Source organism: Haemaphysalis longicornis, unplaced genomic scaffold (genome assembly GCF_048455015.1).
Source record: "Haemaphysalis longicornis isolate Haplotype H1 unplaced genomic scaffold, Haemaphysalis longicornis Haplotype H1 scaffold_5, whole genome shotgun sequence".
Taxonomy (NCBI): Eukaryota; Metazoa; Arthropoda; class Arachnida; order Ixodida; family Ixodidae; genus Haemaphysalis; species Haemaphysalis longicornis.
This window is the reverse complement of record NW_027526385.1, coordinates 100,999,497-101,007,408: the sequence shown is the minus strand read 5'-3', so window position 1 is coordinate 101,007,408 and position 7,912 is coordinate 100,999,497.

Sequence of the window (7,912 nt, the reverse complement as noted above, 5' to 3'; positions counted from 1 at the left end):
AATCAATTGAACAGTAATCATGCAAATTCTCTGCACCTACCCAGAGGTCATCGATAAAGGGCTGCGCAGAAAATGTTTTGAAGCAAAGCTATATACCTGTACCCCCCAAGGGTTCTTTCGCGACCGTTGGTGTCAACAGAAAACTCCCGCGAACAAATAAAAGAATATACTTGCACCGCCAGGAATCGCACCTGGAACTAATAGCGTAACAAAGCGAGAGCCCGTTGTCTTACCGATTAGCTAGGGGACCACGCGGATACGGGGCCCCCTGCATTCTCCCTGAATGCCACGTGATAGCATCACGCGACCTCACGCGCCGCTGTGCGTTCCGTCCAAGGCACGTCTAGCGGCCCTGTGCGCGCCTTGTGAGAGTGCTAGCAGTTACAAAAATTAAAGGAAGCTCACACCACCGCATGGCATCTCACTTCTAGTACGCCAATGTGCTAAAGCTTGTGGCCTCCAGTGTTCACGTAAACAATCACAGCTCCTTTTCGTCCGCCCTCGCGCCAAACGACACATCAAGGAACACATTCAAGTACTCCTTGATGGCGAGGCCGTCACTCCAAGCCCCAGCATCAAGATCCTGGGCCTACATCTCTAGGCCAACACCAAGAGTGATGTATCATTGCAGCGCCCCAAACCCAGCATCAATAAAATCATACAATGATCAAGCGAGTTGCCACCAAGAAGCGAGGCCTCAAGGAATCCGATACATTTCGATTTATTCAAGCTTTTGTCCTCTCGAGAATCACTTTCGTAAGCCCCTTGTCTTATTCTCGGCCAGGAGTGCATAAAGATGCTTTATATAATCATTAGAAAAGCGGTTGAGCCGGTCATTGGTCTTTTCCTGAGTGCGTCCACAGAGAGGCTGCTTAGCACGGGGCTCCATAAGACGGTGGAAGAGCTGATAGAGGGCCATCTTACTATCCAGAAGCTCCGTATGAGCAGAACTGCGTTGGGTCGCCGCATCCTTCACCAGATTGGCTGGGCAGCACAGAATGTCACCCCGCGTGATGTACTCCAGCGCTCTTGGCGACAAGAACTAAAGATGCACCCTTTGCTTAGAAATATGAGCCTTCCATACCACGAGGGTCCCCGACAAGCACGGGCTCAAGCACTCAACAACACCCTCGGCGAGGATCATACTGTTGTGTACACTGACGCCTCCCAACATCGAGGGCAGCAGTACGACATCACGTTACAGAACAAACCTAGTTGCGTGTGCCTCACTCAAGACCCAAGACATGATGGCAGCAGAAGAGGCAGCCATCGCCTTGGAACAGGGGTTCGAAAGCTAGTAACCTATTCCCAACAAACCTACCGGAATTACCAGTCGGGTTGGGTGACCCGACGTGCACTGCGTGTGCTAAAAAAACACTCCCCAAACGGTTCCATGCAGCTTACCTGTACACCCGCTCAAGCTTCCACGGAGGGCAACGAATACGCCCACCAACAAGCCTGAGCTTTTACCCCCCGTGCTATGGAGCTGCACGAGGACAGTCACCCGCTTGTCTCGTTCAGGGACATAACCCAGCATTATCGCCTTCAGAGACAGACTCTATAGTTCATCTCACAAGCTAGCTGCAGCACTGTGGAGGCTACATTGTTATCAATAGTGCACCCACTGAGGGCGCCTAATCCGCCGTGAAGGGGGTCCTGAAAGGACACTCCCTTCTCCCCTCTCGGCAAGTGGCACCGCATGGCCCCGGCGCCTTTTGTCGCTTCCTTCGCGGTGAGTTGGGCGCCCTGAGGGGGACAACAATGTAGCCTCCACAGTGCTGCAGCTAGCTTGTGAGATGAACTATACCTTTGCCTTACCCTGACCTTTCCAGAGAAAAACAAACTACCCTACGGCACATACAATCAGGCCCCTTCCCACACCGAACGGGTCTTCACTTAATGCGCCCGAATCGCTACGACGCTGAATGTAAATATTGATCAGAAGAAACACTCCGCCACATAAGCGGGGTGTGCGACTTTAGCCCTGAGCACCCTCCTCTCTTTCCGGCAACTGCCCAGCAAGGGAAATGGAAGATTTTGCTGTCCAGCCCCTGCCTGCCTACCCAGCTTCAGTTGGTGGACAGAGCACAGGCGGCGCGGACTGCATATGGGCTGCAGTAAAGAAAGAACCACTTCCCTGGGCCGCACTCTTGGCCATTCAGAAATCTGAATTGAAGTTCTTACTCCTGCTTCTCCTCCTCCTTCTTCTTGCCCTCCTCAAACACCTCGGCCGCCGATCTTGTCGCCTCCGTCCGCGGCCGCAGAAGAGCGGAAGTGAGATAGTCTAACACCGGATTCGAGCTTCCTTTAATTTTATAAAAAAAGTTTCCACTCATGTGCTACACCAATAAAACTCATTCAACCACCGTTCATGCATCATAATTGTTTTAACCTTACCAAGAATATCTCTTTGGAGTAATAAAGGGTGTGGTTAAGTGCATTTCGCTTTTGGTAGGTTTAACTATTTGTAGAGCGACGTGACTGAATTTAAGGGACGTCGCATGGGTAGCTGTTGTGGGTGCTGTTTACAGCTTTGCTTTCCAACCACATTCACAGGGTGGATTGGCGCAAATCTTTTTTCACTCCTCGGTTAGGCCGTTGAGAGCACCCTGACGCAGGGTTCCTTAGCTTACAATCTAAGCTAAAACCTCGCTGTGCGCCCTTTATCTAATTTATAAGCTGGTTATGTAAATTTCTACAGAGACATGCCACCAAGCGGTAACCCTATGGGCAGGCAAATTGTAAAGCTAACTCGCCCAAAATCGCCGAGCCGGATTTAAAGGAGCCCGATGTATAGTTGTAAAGCCCAGATCTTGGTGTTTGTGAAATCTCAGGACAGCTAATGAGCCAAGTAAGCAATACTGACCGCCGCTGAGGACGACAGAGGTGGTCAGCAGTGATTTCCAACCTCCAAAACAGAAATTAAAGTCATACCCGCGGTAGAAACACACAAAACTGCATTGCTTGTAAGACATGCTTCTACGCGGAATATAAACAGAGTTGGTTGATACAAACCTCTGGGGATTCATATTTTACGTTGCTCCTCAAGGCTTTATGTGTACCAACGAAGACGTTTTCAAGTAGGGTTTTGGGTTGATTAGTGTACACTAACACATTAACAGGAAAAAAAATGCACGCGTAATATAAGAAGTTATCAAATACAATCTCCCAATTTGTCCCCCTGCGTATCTGCGGTATTCATCGTGCCACGCGTGACTTTCCTATTTACAGGGGAGACTATAGGAAGGCTTACGTACTAAAAATTGCGCCACTTAATACACAGAAACTGTGGAGCTCGTTGTGTCACGCTCTTCCCGGGTATCTAACGTGCTTTGTCTCTACTCCTTCGACGCCTTTGTGGAATCTGATTAGGTGGTCACAAGCAGAGCTTCGCCGGTGATCAAGCCGTCCTTTTAATCCCGCTCAAGGATTAAAGTGGTTCAGTTTGTTTGTCCGAGTAATGTTGTTGGTCTTTCTGGCGTATCGGCCGAGAAGAGTGCAGAGAAATGTTTGAGGCTTCAAATATCAAAGATCAGCAACATGGCCGCAGTGAAGAAGCGGAAACAGCAATGAATGAATGAATCAACTCTTTATTACCAACAACAGGTGCAGTTGTTAGGGCAACCGACTCGCGTGCGGGCATTCCTTCGTAGTGAATAAAGCTTTTGGTAAATTCCGCCCCAGCTCGGGACACGCGGGAGCGTGTCGATTCTCGCGTTCCAGAAATCTTTGTTCCGAGATTTAGCGTTGGTTTTTGAGGAAGACGCGTAAGAATTCCGCGAAATGCTCGAACCGTATTCTCGTGTGTCTAGTAAAGCAGAATGGAGCCGTGACGAGCAAAGAAAAATGGGCGCATAGATATACGCAAAGATAGCTATTTAATACCAAACACAGTCTGAATGTTGGATGTCAGAGAAGCAACAGTACACATACACAAAGCGGAGTACGAGAATTCTTGCGGCTTGAGTTTCGGAAGGAAACCAAAAATCTTACGTGCACTGCTGGGATCCACATTGGTATAACCTTGGAAATTTTCGGTTGTGTATGTGTAGAGCTCAGTAATGCCAGAGTCCTTCAATGCTTTACTGGTCACGAAACTTCGGCGCTCGCTTCATATAGGGACCGCGCGCGCCGCTACAGGCGCCACCGCCGCACGAAGGTCATCCAGCCGCCGCGCGTGCGGCGTATTGGCCAGCTCTTGGAGTGCAAAAGCTCGCTGCTTTTGGTGTCAGCGCGCTGATTAAGTGTGTTTTTTTTTGTAGTAGTTAGCGATGAATAGTCCAGTTATTGGGTTTATCACCTGGCTTCAATGGGGTTTTATTTTTTGAAGTAAGTTACCGTAGACTTCGGCCGCGAACGGCAACGCCTTCTGTGTGCCCTGGCACAAGCGCTGCGCCGTCGTGTTTACGGATTTTAAATCTATACTGCTTCTTTTCTTAAAGCAAAGTTGTAAATACCACACATACGGTAGCTGTGTAGTCACGGACTGCTGCGGGCCTATCGATAATACAATAAAAAAAAACTGAAAGAAACCAAGTACGCGTCGTTCAGACTACGCTTAATGAATTCGTTGATTGCTCTGGAATGCACAGAACGCTAAAAGAGATAGCCCAATAGTATTGTCGTTTCGATGAGTGGGTACATACTTGTGAACATCTAAAAATACTGCAGAAACGCGAAGGATCGAAAACGAAGAGATATAAGTTGCACCATGTGTCTTTCTGCTTCGACGCTTTGCAATCCCTGCAAAAACAGGAAGCGAAACAATATAACTGATTTTATCCCACGCAACAAAAAATTTCAATGTTACGAAGGGAGACAAAAGAGCGTGGTCCAGCGTACAAAAATTTATTTTTTCGCGCTGCGAAGTGCAGCACACGGAGGAAACAGAATATTGCCACGGAGCCAAGAACGACGCAAAGCTTTTCTGAACGCAGCGAGCTAGCGATCTCCTGCACTACAAAAGACTAGAATGAAACACAAACGTCGAAGAAGCAGCCCGCAGTGTGACGTGAACAGATGAACGTCCGAGCTCCGAGGTTTCGGACCAGGTGCTAGTCACCTCCCGAGGCCTCCAGGTCGCTGCGGCCTTGTGGGCAGCCGCCACCGCCCCATAAGGGGGAGCTCTTTCAATAAATGTTATTTATCTCTCTCTCTCTCTCTCTCTCTCCCTCTCTCTCTCTCTCTCTCCCTCTCTCTCTCTCTCTCTCTCTCTGTCTCTCTCTCTCTGTCTGTCTCTCTCTCTCTCTCTCTCTCTGTCTCTCTCTCTCTCGGTCTCTGTCTCTCTCTCTGTCTCTCTCTCTCTCTCTCTCTATCTATCTATCTATCTATCTATCTATCTATCTATCTATCTATCTATCTATCTATCTATCTATCTATCTATCTATCTATCTATCTATCTATCTATCTATCTATCTAGCTAGCTCTCGATAAAGTGAGTTGCGCGGCGTTTGCTATGCATGCATTACTCTGGGAACGTTATTAATTTCAGATCCATGGAAATAGGATCGAGAACATTGCCGAAGAAACAAAATATCAAGTTAGCGACAAGGTGGCACCCTTTCCATATCGAACAATATCGCCCAACGGGACGTACGACAAAAAGAGCAAACGGGCACTACGGTTGAAACGCCAGATAAGAAACCGGAATCGGCCACGCGCGGTTACAAAACAAACAAAACGAACCCTCCGGGATAATTCGCGGAAATATGAAAAGTAAAAGCACAAGGACGTCCCGAAGCTTTTTTTATACGCGAGCCTGAGCGTAAGGTAATACAAGTTTGTAAACAGGTAATGAAGCACCGCTACTACCTGACTGACCTGACAAAAATCCGGCTTTAAGTTAGCCTTGTACAACTCTAGGTCCACGATGCTCTCAAAAGGGTACATTGCTTTTTCCATTCTCACACACAATGCATTTCCACGCACAGTCGCACACTTATAATCAAAGCTGAAATCTCCCGTTGCTTGGCTTGGAATGACGCCCCTCCATTTCTCACACAGCTGCCCGTCGCTCGGTCAACAGAACAAGGAAACATTTTCTGTGGTATCGTTGTACAAGGAACGACATCCCGAGACGCAACACATGTTCGGCATCGTCGTTGCACTAATTAAGTCGCATCACAAGAGCGCGATATGCACGTTACATTTTTTTCCCGCACAAAACAAACACAACTCGCCGCGGCTCCGCCGTTCGAGCCAGCGCAACGCCGCCCGAGGAGTGACCTCAGTGAGAGGGTGGCGCCACCGCGCGGCGGCCAAACGCAGCATATGAAGCTCTCCCATTGAGTTACGGAGGAGTTTCGTGACCAGTAAAGCATTGAAGGACTCTGGTAATGCTCAGTGTTGGGCTAGTTGTAACATCTTTTGAAGGAAAGTTCCGCTGGGCAGGCTCAAAAAGACAGTCAGAAAGAAATGTACAGTTTGTGGTGAAGATGGAGGGTGCACTCAAAACTGAGTGGGTTCTAAACGAGGTGAAACGTATACGCTATAAATAGAATGAGATAGCAAATTACAGAAAAGGGGAAAGGGAGTTACAGGGATTTACTGGGAAGATGGCGAACGCCAAAGCCGGTCCACGTGCTGTCGTTAAAAATGTTGTTCTAAAAACAATATCACTCTCGGTTAGCATAATAGAAGGGGTGGTCACACAGTCTCCCTCGTGCCCATATCCCCATTTACGCTACTATAACGATTAAAGGTGCTATTTCCGTCAAATCTGCATTTTTGTTGAAATCAAGCACGTTACATAGTTCGCCATTTTCGCTATTCTTTTTCTGTTTTTCGTATGTTTAGTTTTTCAAAATTGTGTCCCACCAATTACCCCCATTTACGCTACTATAACGATTAAATGCGTTACTTCTGCCAAATCTTAATTTTTGTGGGAATGCAGGGCGTTACACAGTCCTGGCTGGGGGATCCTCGGCAAAAAGTCCTATGCATTAAAACTGTTGCGATTAACTTCGCGGACACGTGGAAAATCATCGTCATTGGCGCCTCCGTCTCTGTGTGGGGCGTTCGGCTAGGCGTTGGAACACAGACACTGTGTTGCCTTGCTGATCAACATGCGGCTGTCAATTTCAACGCAAGTCAAAATCAGCCCCTTTGTTCCAAAACTACGAAACGCGTTTGTGATCATCTGACAACCGATACTGCAAAGACAATGGCTCAGTGCCACATTTATTATAAAGTGCGACTTTCTCGTTCATGATGCTGGAATCACCTGCAGGACTGGCAAGCCGTTGCGCAGCCGACAATCAACAAAGCCGCGTTATGGCTGCTTCATCTGGCAGGAGACTGTTCGCCAAAGTGAGCCGACTAGGCATCGCATGACATCATCATCATCATCATCATCATCATATCTACGCCCACTGCAGGGCAAATGCCTCTAAAGAGCAAAAAAATATGTGGTCGGTGCTGTTTCTCACTAAAGAGAGAGAGAGAGAGAGAGAATGCTCTTTAATGTGAACTGGTGAGGTCAGCCCTGCTAAGTACAAGGCTTGCTACACCAGATAGGGGGTCTGATATGCACCACTCATCTCACTAAAGAGTTATACCTGCGTTTCTGTGAGAAAATGGACATCTCATTGTTTAAGAGCGACACACAGACCTTCCGCGCACTTGGGACGCTACTACTAGCAGTAGAATAATTTATTAAAGGGGTTGGTGCGAGGCCCGTTTAGGCAAGGGAACGATGGGAGGAGTTAAGGGGTACTCACCTGTTAACATTCCTATACTGCTTGCCCCACGCTCTTTAAAACCACCGAGAACTAATACGAAAAGCTTTACAAATACATAGCAATGTTCAAAATGGTCAATTTGCTTATTTTAAAGCAATGCCATTTCTGTACTGAAATTAAAATAAAGAACTCTTGCTTTCTAGATAGGTAGCGACATCTAGTGAAAGCTAGAG